We start from the raw sequence: 19,470 nt of genomic DNA, 5'->3' as shown, positions 1-19,470 counted from the left end.
CTAACAGCAGCTAATATCTTATTATAATAAATTAGAATATTTATCTTATAGAGGAGGTGTCCAGGAGAGAGGGTCTGGGCACCACCTGCAGGAGGCTGGAAATGATCACATCACACTTCCCCAAACTCCCCTGACATCACTGTCCTCCTTGGCCACGGCAGAGGCAGGCAGGTGACTTGTGGGCACAGCCCCACTCCCGGGGGTGCTCTGCCCTGTGCTAGCCCTGCTCCCGCCCCGTGCCTCCATCAGGGAGCACCCCAGGAACTGCAGGAGGGAGCAGCCGCCCCTGGCAGTCCAGCCCAACTGCCTAGCGGCCCCTCCCCAGAGCGCAGCCCCCCTCCAGGCATGACTGGAGTCCCCTCCCCAGGCACCTCCCGGGTGGGCAGCTCTGCCCTGGGCATGGCTCCAGGGCAGGTGGCCCCTGGTACAGGGACTGTACGAGGCCTGGGTCCTTGGCCCTCTCTCCTTGGGAAGGGGACAGGTGAGCCTGTCTGCCCCAGGATACTCCCCAAAGGCTCCAGGGTCCCACTGGAACTCTGTAGGACAAAGACCCATCCCCTGTGAGCAACACCAGTGGGTGTGGGTACCCATGGGGGTGCTGGGCCAGGCAGAACCCTCGTGGGGAGCCTGCAGCCACCCTGGGGGTAGGAAGAGGCACCGGAGCCGGGGCAGGAGGGGGGTCCCCGGGGCCGAGCTGGCCCTGTCCTTCCTGCACAGCTGGGCCACTTCTTTGTGGATCACCCAGAAGATGCATTTGGCTCCCTGGGGCAGCTGCTGCACAAGAACTTCTACCTGGGCAACTCCAAGCTGAGGGTCAGTGTCCATCCAGGGGTGACAACGCCACCCCCCACCCCTCCCCTTGTAGCTGCCAGCCCCAACCTCTGCCCCCTCTCCTCCCCGCAGAGAAAGGCCCAGGACAGCACCATCCGGATGATGGCCTTGATGGAGGAAATTGATTGTCTGGAGGCCAGGTGGTAAGCGCCCCCCATCCCTGAGAGGCCTGGGGGGCTCCTGCTCTCTCCCCCCCATCTGATGCTGACTGTCCCCCTGCAGCAGCTGCCCCCTGGCAGCACCTCACCTCCCATCTGCACTGGTTCTCCCACCTGTGCCATGACTTGCTCTTCAAGGTGCCACTGGGGCTGCTGGCAGACTGCATGCATGAGGAGCTGCTGCTGCAGTGGGCTGGCCTGCTCTTCTACGACAGCTCGGGGGGGGGGGGGGGGCACTGGCCTGGCTGCCCCCAAAAGACGTGGGGGCACACATGGGCCGCCTGGTGTACCCTGAAGGGCAGGCCATGAACCACCTCTGTATCCTTCCCCGCGGGGCATCCCCAGGGATGGGGGGATCATGTTGCACTGCCCTTAGCCGGCACCCCAGATTTCCAGGACGTGGTGCTGGAGGAGCTGCACTGCGCCCAGGGCTCCCCAGCACAATTTGAGCTCAGCAGGCGCGTTCGGCAAGTGGCTGCTGCTCGGGTGGATGGGGAAGGTGAGCAAGCCCCAGGATCCGTGCCCCAGGCCGGGCAGAGAGCCCCTAGCTGGCAGGGAGCCCCCCGGGACACTGCCCTCTCACGTGCTGCCTCCTGTCCCCTGCCAGATTTTGTCAGTGTCCACTTGGACTATCACTGCAGTGTTTGGAGAGTGCCAGGCAGGACAGGGTCCACCCCCACCCTGCTGCAGGTCATCCACACTAGTGTGCCTGCCTCACCATCAGGTAGGCACTGGGGGAACGGAGCTTTGCGAGGAGGGGGCTCTGCTGCTTCTGCAGCCATCTCTGTGGTAATGCCATGGCCCCCATCCCACAACCCTCACCTCCCTGGGGAGCTGGCTGCACCCAGAGCGGAACCATCTATCTCTGGAGTGTTGAGACGGGGTGAGACCAGGCATTCGGGGCTGGGAGGAGGCTCATGCATACCCTCGGGTCTTGAGGTGGGGGCCCAAACGAGAGGAACAACTCTGCTCTGTGCTGGCACTGCCTTCTCCCCGCCATGACCCCCAGACCATGTTTTTTCAAGACCATTCGCCCTGGCGCTGGAGCGAATTCACCGCCCACCTGCGGGTGTTGAGCTGCATCAACCACATCGGCCTGCAGTGCCTGGGTGCCTGGGTGAGCCTGGGAGAGAGGGCAGGCACAGGGCCGGCAGCAGGTGGGGGAGAGGGTCCCCCAGCCTGGGGTGCTGATAGCACCCCAGTATGCTGCTGCAGGCCCCTGAGAGATGCCACTTTGACTCAAGGTAGGTGAGGAAGCTGGCTGCCAGCAGGGTGAGTACGTGGTGCTGCCCCCTCCCAGCACCTCATCACCACCCAGGTGAGTCCTGCCGCACCCAGGGGAGACAGCCAAGAGCCGGGGGACACACACGACCCCAGCACAGCACCGGCTCCCAGCACCCACAGGGCAGGGGGATCACCCAGCTGAGAGGGGCTGCCACAGGCTGTTGGGGTGAGCCCCACTGAGCTGTGCTCCCCATCCCAGTTCTCTGTGTATGTATGTGCTGGATGATCGGTTGCTGCTGGTGCCCATGCTGAAGTGGGCACACATGATGAAGGCCCCCGTTCTCTTTGCCCACGTGATATTGGAGGGCCCTGGGAGGAGGCATAAGGTGCTGCTCGGCACATCCTGCACCCAGGAGCTGCTGCTGCTGCAATACCAGAGTGAGAGACGGGGCTCTGGGGTTGCTGCGGGTCTGGGTCTTTGTGCCCGCATCCCAGCCTCCTTGCCGCTGGGACTGGCTGCTGCCCTGGCATCGGTGCGCACTGGGCAATTTTTGGCATGTCCTTCCACATGGGATAGCCAGTCAGCCTTGCCACCTGGTGGGGCCTCCACAGAAGCTGCACAGCATCACCATATGCCTGCAGCACCTGCCTGCCCAGCTCCCACACCACCACTGCCTGCTCCAGCAGCGCCTCAGTGCCCCCGCTGCTGGTGGGTGTCCTGTGCCTTCCTGGGGTGCAGGTCCTGGGGGGAGGATGTGGCCCTCAGGCTGCGAGGATGGAGAGGAAGGTACAGCCCTCACTGTGCCCTGGGGTGGGGGGTGAAAAAGCAAAAGCAAAGCCCTGAATAACCCCGTGCACAGGGTGAAAGATTAAATGCCTAGAAAAGGATGTGGGGGGCAAGAGTCAGCAGTGAGTGTGCTCATGGGGGTACAGAGCCAGACCCCACTGCTGGCCAGGCCCCAGGAGGGGCCCCAGGACCCAGACCCTGGTGGCAATGCCTGCCCTATCCCCACAGGGCTGGCTGCCGCACTGCAGGAGGACGGGCCGCAGGAGTCCCTGCTGGTTTTCCAGCTCTGCAAGGCTGGGGACATCTTCTGCCAGAGGCTGACCCATGAGGCAGCACAGCCCCCTGCTCCTGCCTGGGGGGACAAGGCCACGGCAGACTCCAGCTCTTCCCCTCTCTTTGAGGCTCTGTTGGCAGCCTGCCAGGCTTGGGCAGTGAGGAAGAAGAGGAGTAGGAAGAGAAAGAGCAGACCTTCTACTTGTCCAACCTGGAGGTGATTATCAATGAGGACTGGGAGGAAGAGGAGGAGCATGCCAGTGGCCCCGGAGGAAGCTGAGTGCTCCCAGGAGCCCTGTGCCAGCCCCCAGCCCTCCCTGGCTGTGCCCAGCCCAGCTGCAGCCCTGCTGTACTGCCGCTGGCTGAAGGTGCTTTCCAAAGGCTGCGGGGAGCCCCCCTGGCACACCTGGCCCCCCACCCTCAGCCAGAAGCACCTCTTCACCCAGAAAGAGCTGGAGGTGCCAGCAGGCCCCAGCACCCTGCATGGGCAGGTGTGCTAGCAGCTGTGCCAGGCCATGTGGGAAGAAGGGGGCCACATGCAGTGCTGGGAGCCCCCAGGCCCCTGCCCTGCCATAGCCCCCTGGAGCCGGCAGGGGGTCCAGACCCCCTGAGCACCCATCTGATGGCGGCCTGGTCTGGGGACTGGGGGCAGTGGTGGGAGGAGAGGACAAGCTTCAACCTGGCACAGAGGCAGCATGTGCTGCAAGAGCAGCGGTGGCGGCAAAAGCGAGCCCAGTCTCTCTGTTATCAGGAGCCTCAGACAAGAATGCAGATTGTTATCAGGGGCCTCAGACAAGAATGCACCCAAGGATGTGACTTTCCAACTGTGACTGGCATATCCTGGGGGAGTGCAGATAAACCCATTGAAACCAAGATGAAGAACCTGAGAAGACAAGACCACATCTGGAAGAAAAGACTCGGAGTTCATGAAAAGAACACTAAGAAACACCTCTTCGATAACCACTAGGAACCACCAAGGACCATCGAAGACCCCCCACGGAAGCCCTCGGAGACTCAGGCCGCATGTGTAAAGACTATGCAAATATGATAATTAGTTCCAGGAAACAGAATGAATATGTATAGTAATTCCAGGAAATCCAATACGTATGTATGTAACGGGGATATAAGCTTTGACTGATGCAACATACGGCATGCACATTAGGTGGAACTATCCCCCATGCATCCAGCGCTGCAATAAAGAGAATGCCTGCTTCTTAATGCTACATTGGTGTTAAGAGGTTTATTCCCCATTTCGGTGACATCTCGGCCAGCTTCATCTCCTCTCTCACCTACCAGTCCGAGCTGTTGGAGCTGAGCGACGCGGCCCCCCTGCTACCGCCGCTCTCCCCCGGCCGGCCCCCGTGCTCGCCCGGGAAGGCTCCCCCCCAGGCGGGGCAGCCCGTCGGCATCGCCGGCGCTTGACAAGCCTTGCTCTCCTCCCAGAGTATGCGCTGCCGCGACATCCCCAAGAAGCGGCAGAAGACGCTGCGGGACTACCTGGCAGTGTGGGCCGAGGGCCCCCCGGAGCCCCCCGGCAGCCAGGCCAGCCAGCTCTGCATCCCCTCCTCCCAAAGCCAGCTCTCCTCCGCCTTTAAGCCCCGCCGCAAGCGCCCCTGCATGGGGTTCTGAGCACCCAATTAACCCCGCCTGGCCCAGCCTCTGGCCCAGCCTCTGCCCCAGGGTCCTTGGGTGGGGGCACTGGCGGCGGGGAGGGTCGGGCGGGAGCTCGGCACGCTCCTCTCCGGCGGGGATTCGCGGGCCGGTGCGTGAGTGGTGCCTGCATGGTGCCACGCGGCCCGGCGGTGTCGCCCGTGGGGGCGTGCGGGCGCTTTAAGGCGCCGGGGTCCAGGCGTGGGAGTGATGGGCGGTAGCCAATAGGGGGCCGGGGCGGGGTGGCCGTACCTTCACCCTGTCCCCCGCTCGCCGCTACTCTCACCCCGGGGCAAGGTCCGCGGCGGGCGTGAATCACGCCGTGCGCACCCTCACGGCATGGCACTGCACGGGGCCCCCGAGCACCCGCCTGCATCCACCCTCACCCCCGCTGCACCCCCACATGCACCCCCCTCATCACCCTCGCCTGTGTGTCCCCCTGTCTCCCCCGCATGCCCTCACCACCCCAGGCCGCGGGATCCCCGTCCCCGCGGGGGCAGGCTGTGAGGCTCCGTGTGCCCCTCCGCCCAAGCGGCGCTTCACGGCGTCCGGCGGGCAGGATGGGGAAGTGGGCAAGGCGTAGCGGGCAGCGGCGGCCGCAGCCCGCAGCGTGCCTGCCACCATCCTCTATGAAGACGACAAAGTAGCGGGGACAGCAGGGCGCGTGTCCCCACCGGGGGGGGCCAACACTCACGGGTGCGGGGCTCACCCTGCTCCCCCCGGCAGTGCCTGGTCTTCCGCGACATGGCCCCCCAAGCCCCCGTCCACTTCCTGGTGATCCCCAAGCACCTCATCCCCCGGATCAGCCGCGTGGGTCCCCAGGATGCCGAGGTGAGTCCGAGGGGGTCCCTGGGACGTGGAGGGGGGGACATGCGCGGTGCTGACCCTCCCGCTCCCTCCCTCAGCTCCTGGGGCACTTGCTGGTTGTTGGCGGCGCGCGTGGCGCAGGCGGAGGGGCTGGCCGACGGCTACCCCCTCGGTGAGTTGGTGTCCCTTCCACCACCCTGCCGTGCTATGGGGTAGGACCCTCGCCGGCGGTCCCGGGGGAGCAGGGCCGTGGGGGGTGGCCCGGCGTGGGGCTGACCTGACCTCTGTCCCTCTCCCAGCAGTGATCAACGACGGGAAGCACGGCGCCCAGTCCGTCCACCACCTGCACCTCTACGTGCTGGGGGGGGCAGCAGCTGGGCTGGCCCCTCGGCTGAGCCCCCCCACCCGCCGCCCCCCCAACAAAGAATCTCCTTGGCAGTGGCTTCAGTGGTTCCGTGTTGGGGTGGCCCTCCCGGGGGTGGGGGGGCCGGCTTGGGACAGCAGTGGTCTCTGGTGTCACAGCAGCAGGGAAACCCCAGCAGGACTCAGGGTGGGGACACGGTTGGGACTTGGTGCCCCCCTTCTCAGAGGGGAGGTCCGGGCTCACTGCGTCCCAACCTACCCACACTGGAGATGCTTTGGAGCCCCCCCACTTGGAGCAAGAGTTTTTTTTTGGGAGGTGCCCACGTCCCACGGGGCAAGAGGCCCATCCTAGTGCTGGATGCCAGGCAGGGAGGGAGCAGGCTGGGTGCCGCAGGGCCACCATGTGTGCCACAACCAGGCCATGTCCCTGAGCTGGGGCACATCTCAGGGGTGCCAGCAGCACCCCATGCCCTGGGCTGCCTGCCCAGCCCCATTGCCACAACCCAGCCCCAGCACCCCTGCGTGCCCCCCACCCTGCCCCTGGGTGCTCCCCAAGCACCCCCATGTTGCTGCCTGAGCCCCGCGCCAAGCACTGATGCTTCTCTGCCTTGCAAAAGTGAACTAATTGCACATTTACTCCTCCTCACCCCCAGAGGGCCCTCATTGGGAGCTCCCAGGTGGTTCATAGCTGTGAGCTAACGGCACTGCAGGACAGTCTGCATGGTGAGCATGCTGCCCCCTGCACATATGCATACCCCTGTACCACCACACTCGACACACTGCCTGCACGTGCACTGCTGTGCAAAACTCACTGCACTGCACACCCCGGACCCCCTGTGCATGCACCACTGTGCAAAACGTTGTGTTGCACACAGCAGACCCCCTGAGCATGCAGAACACAGGCAGTGCTGTACACACGCAGCAGCACTCACACACACGTGTGTACACACATTGACTGCAGACACACGTCCACACATGGCCATGTCCACCCCAAGAGGGGTGCATACACAGTGGGGCTCACGCACACGCACGCAGCCACAAGCTCACCATGAGCGCCAGTCCACGCGTGGGTGTGACAGGCTGCTCGCTTGCCGCCAGTGTGTAGGTGCCTGCGCGCTCCCTGACCCGTGCCTCCTGCCACATGCTTGGCCACGGCTAGGTGCCGTGGCTATATTTAGCACTGGGGGCCAGGGCTGGTGTGGCACATGGCCCACCTGGCACTGCCAGCGGGGCTGCCTGGGCCTTTGCCAGGGTGAATGGCAGCTCTGTTCTCCAGCTCAGTGGCGCTGGCGGCGGAGGCCCCCTGGGAACAGCATGGGGCTGGCAGAACCCAGTCGTCCCCCCCCATTTTAGCATGGGGAATGTTTTTGGGGTGTAAATGAACCTTAAAAATGTTGGATGCTGCTGCTTCCCACCTCCAACAGCAGGAACCTGCCCGAGCCTCAGCACAGGCTGGGGCCACTATTGGACATGGGGCTGGGGATCCCCAGGGGCGTGAGGACCCCAAAGAGGGGCTGGGGATCCCCACGCTTCTCAGTGCATCATCCCCCAGCGCTCACCCAGAGCAGCCCCCCCCAGTGCCTGGTGGAGGGTGAGCACTGGCACATAAGTTCAGGACGTGGATGCCTGTAATCGCATTTCCTCCTGCGCCAGGTTTATTTTGTCACGCCCCAAGCAACCCCAGGGCAGCACAGCGGTCGTGGCCTTGGAGGACTGGGCCAGGGAGGGCCCAGGGCTGTTTTCGTTCCTCAGCCAAAGACTATCACAAATGACAAAAGTTCCCCAAAAAGCTGGGGGGGGAATGTGTCAGCTAGTGAGAGGTGGCCAGATGTGCTCCAGGGCTGCTGCCCCACCGTGATGCTGCTGGGGTGCCACCCCACGGCAATGCCCCATATGCCACCCCAGAGTGGTTCGCCCCACAGTGAGTGCACACCCCCGGGCTGGCATCACCCTGTCCCACACTGTACTGCAGTGCCTCTAGCGTCCCTTCAGTGTCCCCAGGCACCTATGCTGCCCGCCAGGTTGCCCTGAAGACAAGCCCATGCACATCTGGTGGGGAAGAGCACCCTGGGGTGCAAGCTGGGGCAGGGTGCCCAGGCTGCCACCCCGCCCCCCCAGCATAGGCTGAGGCATGGACGCACCTCCAGTGCCAGCTTTGGGTCTGGGGCTGAGCATGGGATCATAGCCGGCAGCACGTACCCTGGCACCCTCGCAGTGAGCACCCGGCCCTCAGGGCACCCAGGCACCCACCTCCGGTGGTGGCAGGGATGGTGCAACCCTGGTACAGGGGGGTCCTTTGCTGAGCCTGAGCTCTGGGACACGTCTCTCCCTCCTCCCTGCAGCTGCATGGCAGATGGGCTCGGAGGAGCCCCTGCTTTGCACCAGGCTGAGTACCTGGAAGGAGGAGCAGTCCCTGCTGAGGCCCTGGCTAGCTGAGGCCAGAGGGGCCAGGCACAGCCCTGGCCAGGAAAAACAGGCCCACAGTGGCCCTGGCAACGCGCACCGCAGAGTGCTGGAGTAACAGCCCTCACAGCCAGAGCCTACTGCATGCTATCAAAGGGCCCTTCTGCCCGGCCTCCGTGGGGATGGAGGCCAGGGGCCAGCAAGGGCTGGCAGCAAGGGGAGCTGTTCCACACCACAGGGTGAGCGGGGCCACCCTCCTGCTAGCACCCCAGCACACACCTGCAGGAGACTGGCTCTTCCCAGTCAGGCACTGGGCCTGTTCTGCCGTGTTACCCTGGGACAGCCGTGGGTCCCTGGGGCAGACAGGTGCACCCAAGGGCCAGGCTGAAACAGTAGGTGGGGAGGTCGCTCAGGTCGAGTGATGGGGAGCAGTGTTGATACAAAAATTCACGGATGCTTCTCCTCACAATCCGAATCTCCCCAAGGGAGAAACGGAGTATTCAGAGAGTCCCTGAAATGAAACTCAATAGCAACGAAGTCACTATTAAGCAGGTATCCTTTATTGCAGCGCTGGGCAGCACTGGGGATTCTCCACCATAAGTGCTCCACCGATTTGGTAGACTTTCAGAGATTATATACTATAAAATCCTACATATTCACAGGATTTCCGAGAAATTCATTTACATAAACATGATATTTCCTGGAACTTATTAACATATACAAATGTCCGATCCGCATGCGCAGTCGTCTCCCGTGGTGGTCTTCAAGTGGTCTTTGGGGGTCTTCAGATGAAGGCTTGTAGTCTTCTTCACTGTGTTCGCTGATTGACCTTTGCTTCGCAAACTCAGTCCTAGGATCACGTAAAGGGTGTCCTTCAAGGCTGCTGTGGTCATTCTTTTGTGACTTCCTATCTTCCGTGCATTTGTTCTCCCAAGGCCCAGTTGTCTGAGATAGGATTATCCCGGAGCCCCCTTATCTTACAACCATTCTAACTACTCTCTAAATCACAAAGGCCTTCCTTTTGTTTAGTTAAGTGACTAAAATATTTACAATATCCTCCTTGCCCCTAGGCTTTAATTCTTTCAGGAGGCATTTTGATGCAGTGGCTTTGTCTATCTTGGCTTTAATCCTTTCATTCCCCCCTTTTCTTTAAACTTTGTAAATTTCTTTACAAAGGTCTTAAGTTTTCATATTTTATCACCTTAGGCAAGGCCCAAACTCTCATAGCCAATTTCTTCAGCTTATACCACAAAAGGCAATTGACAACTGTTAGTATAATAACAAACACCAATAATATCAAGAGTGGGTGGGCTAGAACATTCAAAAGTTTTCTCTGCAGAGGGTGAGTATCCCAAAAGATATCCCACCAGTGATGGGCGGTATCATCTTTAATTTGACTAGACAGTCCAACAAGTTTGTCCTTAGTTATTATTGGTTCAAGATTTTGTTTAATTTTTCCAGAGATATGTTTGCACGACTTATATTTAAGCCAAAACATTGTCACTTGTTCTTCTGTATATGCGAACACATAAAGGGAGTGATTAGGTGATATTCTGCAACTACCAATGAGTTATTAGTCACTAAACACACGTCTGGCATTAATTTCTACAAACATTTCAAACACATCAGGAGACAGGATTATCCATTTCCAACTGTTAACAGAATGTTCTAATAAGCATGGTTCATATAATTGAGATTGTTGTCCACATAAGATACCGTCAGAGGTGGTTTCACCAAGATCTAAATCATATGTTTGTCTCAGGTAGTGGCAAAGATTTTTCAGGAATTATACTTAATACCTCACCTTGTTCTGCAGCTCATCTTGCCTCGTAATCAGCCCATTTATTTCCCACTTCCCTGACAGTGTTACCTTTCTGATGCCCTTTGCAGTGCATAATCGCCACTGCTGATGGAAGTTGTACAGCATCCAAAAGTCGCAAAATTATATCAGCATGTTTTATACCTTTCCCTTGAGCAGTTAAGAGTCCTCGTTCCAAATTGCTCCATGGGCATGGACTACACCAAAGGCATATTTTGAATCCATCCAAATATTTACTCGCAGCCCTTCGGCCAGCTCCAATGCTCTCACTAGGGCAATTATTTCAGCTCGTTGTGCAGATGTGCCCTTAGGGGGTGACTTTGCTTCCACCAGTTGGTCTGTGGTGGTCACAGCATATCCTGCCATTCGAACTCCATTCTTTGCAAAACTGCTCCCATCAGTATACCAGGTTCGGTTGGCTTCCTCCAGCAGCTCCTCCTTCAAGTCTGGTCTGCTTGCATATACAGTTTCAATAGTTTCTATACAATCATGCACGACAGTCTCCATTTCCTGTTTATCGCTTATGATTTCTATATCATCTAAAACGGAGGTTACAGTGTGGGAAGTGTGCACAATCATCTTTTGTCCCAAAGTAAATTTTCGAGCTTCTTGGATAATCAAAACAACAGCGGCTACTGCCCGAAGGCATCCCGGCCATCCTTTGCTTACTCCATCCAATTGTTCAGAGAAGTATGCTACAGCTCGTTTATAAGGACCCAGCCTCTGGGCCAGAATTCCCAGAGCCACTCCTTGCCTTTCATATGAGAACAGCCAGAAAGGTTTCGTTACATCTGGTAGGCCCAAAGCTGGAGCCTTCATTAGCTCCAGTTTCACTTCCTTGAATGCCCTCTTAGCTTCATCAGTCCATATTAATTGTGTCTGGCTATTTTCAACAGTTCATATAGAGGGTTAACCAAAAGTCCATAATTATAGATCCATAATCGGCACCAACCTGTCATTCCCAAAAAGGTTCGAAGCTCTTTTACCGTGGTTGGTTCTGGAGTTCTGCAGATAGCTTCCTTTCGGTCATTCCCGAGCTGTCTTTGTCCCTTAGAAATCACGAATCCCAGGTATATTACTTCCTTCTTCAAGATTTGGGCTTTCTGTAATGAGACTCGGTAACCACTTAATCCCAGAAAATTCAACAAGCTCACAGTCCATTCCTTACACTCTTCATCCTTTTCTGTGGCTATTAAAATATCATCCACATATTGCAAAAGAATCCCATTTCCTGGAGGCCTCTCCCAGGTCTCTAATTCCTTAGCTAATTGATTTCCAAAAACGGTAGGGCTGTTTTTAAATCCTTGGGGTAACACTGTCCAGGTCAGTTGGGTTTTTTGTCCTGTATCAGGGTTTTCCCATTCAAAGGCAAATAAATCGCGGCTTTCTGGAGCCAAGGTAAGGCAAAAGAATGCATCCTTTAAATCTAATACAGTAAACCATTCATAGGTTTCCTTTAAACCAGTCAGCAGAGTATATGGGTTTGCCACTACTGGATACAAATCTTCAACTATTTGAGTTATTGCCTGCAAATCTTGCGCCAATCATTAAGTTTTGCCATCAGGCTTTTTGACAGGCAGAATAGGAGTGTTATATTCTGAAGAGCATTCAATTAATAGTCCAAATTTTATAAACTCTTCTATAATACTTTTTACCCCTCACCTATCTTCCAATTTCAAGGGGTACTGCTTTATCTTAACAGGTCGTGCCCCTTCTTTGAGTTTAACAACAACCAATTCAGCATTTTTAGCCTTTCCCGGTATTCCTGAGGCCCACGCTCCTGGGTATACCTGGTCTTTTATTTCTTGTATAATTTCTTCTTCTCCAATTTGGGGTTCAGTAAGAACCAAGCTTAAAATTCCAATGTGATTTTTGTCTGGTATTTTAAATTCAATTTCCCCATTTCTGAATTTTATTCCGGGATTTAGTTGTTCTAATAGGTCCCTTCCCAGTAATGGTCTAGGAGTCTCAGGCAGGTAGAGAAATTCGTGAATCCCCACACTCTTCCCAAGTCTAAATTTTAATGGTTTCAAGAAAAAAAGCTTTTTCAACCTGCCCAGTTGCTCCCACAACATTAACATTTTGTTTACTTGTAGGTAACAAGGTTTGATTCAAAACAGAGAATGTGGCTAACGCAGCCACTATCTCCTTTCCCAGTTTCCTTCTGTCCTCCCCCTCCCCATTCCGATATACTCTCCACGCTTCCTCCAGCAACTTTTCTAAATTCCTTATATCTGGTTCCCTAAGTAAGTTTCTGAAGTTTCTTTCTGGTATCATTAGCGGATTGTCCCAGAAACAGAGATACCAACTGCTGTGTGGCAGCTTCTGACTCCAGTTCCATAGTAGTAAATCTTCTCACAGCAGCCTGTAAGCGATCTAAAAACTCCGTGGGCGTTTCAGTCTGCCCCTGCTTGATAGCATACAGAGCACACCAGTTAACTGCCTTTGGGATCGCATGTTCTATTCCCAATTTGATCCAGGTTCGGTATCGTTGCAACAAACGGTACTGAGCTGGATCATTAAGGGTCCCAGCCCGGGTCCCTGGAGGGCACAGGATCTTCGGCTGTGCCCTGTAACACTCATCCCTCAATCTATGTTTCTACATGAGCTCGGGCTGCCTTTAATACAAGCTGCTTCTCAGTTTCAGTCATTGCGTCTAGCATAAGATCCACATCTTTCCAATCCGGGTCCAAATTCTTAGTAATCCACTCAAACCTTTTCGCAACCCCACTTGGGTCCTCCCTGTACCTCTTAACTGCATCCTTCCACTTATCCACATCATCCACCTGGAAAGGCACTTTTCTTCCGCCTTTCTGGGTTTCTCTCTCACCTTCAGACACCTCTGTCCAAGACTACATGCTGAACAACACCGCTTCAACTTCCCTGACTCTTTCTGATTTTCCTTTTCCAAAGCCAACACCATGGGATCTTGGGGAGAAAAATTAAAACCACAGTCTTTCTGCCACTCAGGGTGATTTCGGAGGGTGAAAAACATATCCGCATACATAGCTTCGTCCCATTTTCCCTCCCTCCTTAAAAATAACAGGAGTTGCAGCAAGGCATTATACTTCAGAGTCCCATTCACAGGCCACTTTTCTTCATCTTTTAATTTATACAATGGCCATCACTGATTACAATACTTAATTAGAGTTTTCTTATTCACATTTCCTCCAGGAGGACCCCCTATGTCCTTCCAGTGATATAAAATGCAACCTAATGGAGATTTCTTTGGTATCTCTTTACTTTGCTGTGACCCTCCCATTTTATTGGTCCCAGTTCTCTCCCGTATTCCCGCAGTATCTTAACAGTTAGTTCCACGGTACACACTTTACCACTTAGAGGGTTACAGAATTACTGTTTCACATCCGTACAACCTTTTCCTTTCACTGCATCCATCTCCGGCCGTTTCCCTCGCGGGACAACGAAACCGCGGATCAGGACTCCGCACTCGCTTCGTACTAAGAGTACGTCTCATTCACACACGCACAGGACAGCATACACACTTTTGACGACAAAACACTCAAATACGAATACAAAGTACGTCTCATTCACACACGCACAGGACAGTATACACGCTTTTGACAACAAAAATGCTCACATACCAATACAATTAACAAAAATCCTAAAAGCAAACACAGAGCAACTACTTGTCCTTATAACATGCCAAACACAATCCCAAAATCAAATAACCGAGTTCCAAAGCCAAGATCCAATATATCCAAATGCAAGAGTTCCAAATGAGCACTGAAGTGCTCCCAGGTGTATACTTTTAAGGCGCTAGCAGCCCGGTATACTCCACCAAGCGTGAACCACTCACGGCTTACAGGGGTTTCCAACAAATGACTAGTCCCAAACCAAATTTAAGAAAGAATACCTTTTTCCGAAGACGGTCCTTGTCTGCTCCCACAGCGATCCGATTGAGGCAAGGAGTCCCTCCGGAAATTTTCCGGGGGTACCCTAGGGAGTCCCGTTCTCAACGGGTCCTGCAGCCGAGCAGAGAGGGTCCCATCTGGGTCGCCAAAACTGATACAAAAATTCACGGATGCTTCTCCTCACAGTCCAAATCTCCCCAAGGGAGAAACGGAGTATTCAGAGAGTCCCTGAAATGAAACTCAATAGCAACGAAGTTACTGTTAAGCAGGTATCCTTTATTGCAGCGCTGGGCAGCACTGGGGATTCTCCACCATAAGTGCTCCACCGATCTGGTGGACTTTCAGAGATTATATACTATAAAATCCTACATATTCACAGGATTTCCGAGAAATTCATTTACATAAACATGAGGTTTCCTGGAACTTATTAACATATGCAAATGTCCGATCCGCATGCGCAGTCGTCTCCCATGGTGGTCTTCAAGTGGTCTTTGGGGGTCTTCAGATGAAGGCTTGTAGTCTTCTTCACTGTGTTCGCTGATTGACCTTTGCTTCTGCGCAAACTCAGTCCTAGGATCACGTAAATGGTGTCCTTCAAGGCTGTTGTAGTCCTTCTTTTGTGACTTCCTATCTTCCATGCATTTGTTCTCCCAAGGCCCAGTTGTCTGAGATGGGATTATCCTGGAGCCCCCTTATCTTACAACCATTCTAACTACTCCCTAAATCACAAAGGCCTTTCTTTTGTTTAGTTAAGTGACTAAGATATTTAAATATCCTCCTTGCCCCTAGGCTTTTCAGGAGGCATTTTGATGCAGTGGCTTTGTCTATCTTGGCTTTAACCCTTTCAGTGTTTTCCCAGTCACCTCACACCCAGTGCAGGGCACATCTCTCCTGCAGCCCTAGCAGGGCCGAGTTGTCCCTGCCCGGGCCTGGTGCCCACCCAAGCACCTCCATGGCCACCCCTGCCTCCCGGGCCAGGCCCCACAGGCTCTGGCCGGGCCCAGGGGTCCTCCCCAGCCCCCACTGGTGGCAGCTCCAAGCCATCAGGAGAGCCAAAGGCAGGGGGACACAGTCCCTCGGGAGTGTGGATGCCCCCAGGCCTTGAGGTCACCCCGTTATCCCGGCCTGGAGCCGAGCCCGGGCCCGGGCCCACACCAGGCCCAGCCACGCTCCTTCACCCCTTCCTGCCCCAGGCCATACGCATTTCCCCCATCCCCGCCCTCTTTACCCTCTGCTCTAATCCTGTCCCTTGGCCCCGCCCCCTCTCCTTCAGGCTCCCTGCCAGTGGGAGGGGCTCACGCATGCAGCGCCGCCAATGAGCTTGCGGCCGTAGGGCGAGCAGAGCGGGCGCGGCGCGGCCGCTGTTTACCGTCTCCATGGGGACGGAGAAGTTTCACCCCGCGCATGCGCCATGGAGCCGGGAACGCGGCGGGGGCCGAGACCCTCCGAGGGTGGGGACGGGCGCGGGGGGGGGCGGGCATTAAGGGGTGTAGGGCCTTGGGGTGATCCCTGAGGGAGATATTTGGGGGGCAGGGTCCGGGGGGGATGGTTTGGGGGCAGGGACAGGGGGGCATTAAGGGGATAGGGTGCCATTAGAAGATGGGGGGCCCGGCCTGGGGAGGATGTGGGGGGCAGAGCCCAGGCAGGGGGTGCTGGGGGGGTGCAGAGCCCTATGAGGGGGTACGGTGGGGCACTGGGGGGATGTTGCTGGGGGGAGCAGAGGGGAGGCTGGGGGCCATGGAGGGGGGCACCCCCCCAAGTAGAGACCCAGCAGCAGGTGCTGCTTTATGCTTCCCCCCCCCCCCCCCCCCAAGGGAGAGGAGTACTTTGTCCTCTGCCCCAGGATGGGGGTTATACCACAGGGGACCCAGGGTCCCCAGCCTCAGGGCCCTGCCTGCACTAGTGTGGGCTGGGGTCATGGCAGATAGCGGGGGCTGAAGGGTGTGCCCCACTGCCTTGTCTCAGGGACTGTGTCCCCATCCGCAGGATGGCTCTGACAGGTCATGTGCCTCCCATGTGCCCAAGGGAGAGGCCACCGTGCGCGGTCAGGGTACACAGCAATGTCCTCCTGCCTGAGATGCCCACAGAGAAGCCCCCGTGCCACAGGGAGACACTAGCAGCCATGACTGAGATGCCCCAGGAGATGCTGGTGGCCATGAACAAGATACCCTATGTCAGCTATGGCCAAAGTGCCCCAGGAGATGCTGTTGGCCACGGCTGAGGTGCCTGCTGAGGTCCTGCTGGCCCAGCGTGGTGCCGCCCGCTGAGGCTGGGAAGGAGCCCTGCAGTGTCGAGCTGCTGCCCTGCCCTGGAAAGCCAGGGACCTGCCCTGGTGAGGTGCCCCCCATCACAGCGCTGGTGCTGCCCGCCTCCCCACAGAGGCCAGCAGAGCAGCCCAGCCCATTGGTGCCCCAGGGGAGCTGCTTGATCCACAACCGGCAGGAGGAGGTAACCACCAGCTGGGGGGGCCATAAGGGGAAATGCCCCTCAAAACCTGCCCCGTTCACGTCCCACCTGCCTACCCCATGAAGCCCCCTGCTCCTGGGCAGCCCCCTCTCTTTAAATAGCCGACCTTGGCTGAGCCAGAGCTCCCCGGATGACCTTGAGCCCGGCTGGATGGAAAGGGGATGAAATTCAATAGCGTGAAAGGCATGGGCAGGCATGTGAGGAGTGATGGCGAGGCTTTGGGTAGAGGGAGCTGGGTGTCACAGCCCATTGCAGGGATGTGGAGATGCCTGCTTGGGCGAGCTGGTCTAGAGGGGACATGGGGCCAAGCCGTGTCACGGCCCAGGGACCCCCTGGTTTGTTTGAATGCTGTAAGAGTGCTTACCCAGCTGACCCCTGGCAGGCAGGAGAGGCTCAGCCCTGCCCAAGCCACAGGTGCCCCTGCTCCAGCTTTCCTGGGGAGCCAGTTGGAAGGACTGTCACTCCTTTTTGCAGCTTGTGCCTCTGGGGCTGCTCCCAGGGCTTGTTCTGGGCACCCAGTTTCAGGGTGACGGGCATATGTTGGGGGTGATGTAAAGCTTTTGCCCAGTGCAGGACCCAGTTGTGGTGCACCCTGCTGCCAGGGCACTGGGGGCCCACCTGGAGACCCGAGATGAAGGTGCTGCCAGCACAGCGGTGCGGGCAGGACCCTGCACTGGGGCAGCACTCTGGCTGGGCAAAGCTCAGGGGAAACACAGGGTTGGCATGGCCTTGGGTATGGGGCGGTGTCCCCAGTTTGGGGACACTCAGCAGGAGGGGGTGGATTCACACCCACCTCCCAACCCTGCCCAGAGCCCCATGGGACCATCAAAAGCCTAAAAGCTGGGAGCAGGCATGGGGTATCGCAGGGTGGGCTCCTGCCCCCTTCCTGCAGCCCCTGCCGTCCATCCCCAGAGAGCCATGAACCGCCTGGACCCTGTGCCAGGGCGGGAGCTGGGCAGCAAGGGCTTTGCCTACTGGCGTGACCATCACAGACTGCTAGCCCACCAGCTCCTCTCCCAGCCCACTGACAGCACCACCACGAAGGATACCTAACCACCTGCTGCACAGGGCCCCACTGCAGGGGTGAGGTGAGGCTGAGCCCCCCTCCCAAGCTGTGTGCCCCCCAAAAAGGCAGCAAGGGGGGCTCAGCTGTGGGGCTGACAGTACCTACTCCCCCCCAGGGCAGTGGGAGGCCACACTGGAGTCCATGCTCTACCAGAAATACAGGCAAGCCTGTGCTCCCATGTGCCACCCACCCCTGGAGTGATGCCCCAGAGGGGGGGACCCTGCTGCGGATGCCTGCCCAGGGCAGGGGGGGACCCCAGAGCTGAGTCATGGGGGGGCAGCTCGTGCCTCCTTGCTCTGCCGGCAGGAAGGAGATGCTGGAGATCTGTCCCCCACGGATGCCCATGGAGTCAGTCTCCACCATGCACCAGGACTACTGCATCAGAGGCTGCCAGCCCACACTGCTACCTGCCACGCAGGTATGGCTTGCCCCAGCCCGGCGCTGCCAGAGCTTGCCTGCAGCAGGCAGGAGACAGCCCCCAGGGAGCCTGCAAGGCTCCCATGGCCCCTGCTGGGCACACCGTCCCCCCTGCCCACAGGTGTAACATTGCTTCCACCCACAGCCCCACAGCTACTGCATGGAGCAGCCCCGCAGCTACTGGCTGGAGCAAGCCTACAGCCCGTCTGTAAGCCCCCTGGCACCCTACCTTGCCAGCACCTGGGGGACTCAGCTGCTGATGGGGACCTCTCCGCTTTCCTCCCCTCCAGGGTGTCACCAGCATCTGCACTGGGGCCAGTCCCTTTCAGAGGAATGCAGCCTTCTCCACCCCCACGTGACTTCACTCAACTCCTGCTCAGATTTTGGCTAACACAGCTCATGCTAAGGCCTGATGTATGATGGGAGCAGCACCATTAGGTCAAAGCAAGAGGCAGGACAGGTGGCCAGGAAGAGCTGAAGGGCCATGATGCAGCCATTATCACCTGCAAATTGCTGTCTCCTGCAGCCATCATCTTTTGTCTGGCAGTTTCCTCAGAATCCACTAACTTATGAAAATGGTATAGACCAAACCTCCAAACTGGAAGGTATAAAACATCAGCTTACCCAAAAAGCTTTTGAAGCAGATCCAACAGCAGCTGGACTGCTGAGGTTTTCATGCTTCCTGGTGTGATACAGGGGATGCCTGCACAGTGATGGAGGAGGAAGGGTGAGCACTCTCACTCTCGGCTAGGTAACTAATTCTTTTCTTTTGCTCATAGGTGCATGATATTAAGAGTTACGGGTTATAAGTTATGAAATCTTATGACTTGAATGGTGAATAAGTGAATTAATGTGATTGATAGACTAGTCTAAGCAAAAGGGGATTGAGCCCTTGTTCATCATGTTTGTTTATTGTATTTCTTAATGAGCTCATGAAATAAAGTTTAAATCACAGTGTGTGTTGTCCTGTAAATTTGAGAGATCCGAATAGACCTTGACACCCTCATCACTGAGTACCTGGAGCAGCTCCTGCCCTGTGCCCCCCAGAGCTGCTGGTTCCAGCCACACAAGCAATAAAAAGCAGGGGGGCACAGGCGGTCCCAGCATCCCCGCCACCCCAGGGCATCCTCAGGCTGGGCATTTGGAGGGGGAGTCCCGGGCACCCTGAGCCCCATGGGGCCACGCAGTGCAGGCATGGGGGCACCCTCCAGCCCTTCTGTGAGTCACTGCTGCTCCAAAACGTGGGGGCAGCCCCACTGCTGCCCCATCTGCCCCCCAGGGCATGGCATGGTCCCAACCCTTCTCCTTGGGTATGGAGGGAGAGCACTGGCATG

At 57.1% G+C, this 19,470-nt stretch overlaps 2 pseudogenes across 2 annotated transcripts; both read left to right on the top strand.

Moving 5' to 3' along the window:
* Positions 1-345: 345 nt before the first annotated feature.
* Positions 346-4,902, top strand: LOC309601787 (TATA box-binding protein-associated factor, RNA polymerase I, subunit C-like; annotated as a pseudogene). Its single transcript has 12 exons — positions 346-378; positions 718-813; positions 904-974; positions 1,054-1,307; positions 1,378-1,488; positions 1,597-1,872; positions 1,971-2,106; positions 2,205-2,307; positions 2,473-2,651; positions 2,791-2,922; positions 3,229-4,008; positions 4,512-4,902. The product of its transcript is annotated as a TATA box-binding protein-associated factor, RNA polymerase I, subunit C-like (transcript).
* Positions 4,903-5,262: 360 nt separating this feature from the next.
* Positions 5,263-6,125, top strand: LOC309601786 (adenosine 5'-monophosphoramidase HINT2-like; annotated as a pseudogene). The gene is made up of 5 exons: positions 5,263-5,352; positions 5,507-5,566; positions 5,650-5,754; positions 5,829-5,902; positions 6,033-6,125. The product of its transcript is annotated as an adenosine 5'-monophosphoramidase HINT2-like (transcript).
* The last annotated feature ends 13,345 nt before the right edge of the window (positions 6,126-19,470 follow it).

This window comes from Platalea leucorodia (genome assembly GCF_965183815.1).
Source record: "Platalea leucorodia genome assembly, chromosome: W".
Classification (NCBI taxonomy): domain Eukaryota; kingdom Metazoa; phylum Chordata; class Aves; order Pelecaniformes; family Threskiornithidae; genus Platalea; species Platalea leucorodia.
This window is presented reverse-complemented; position numbering and strand designations above follow the sequence as displayed.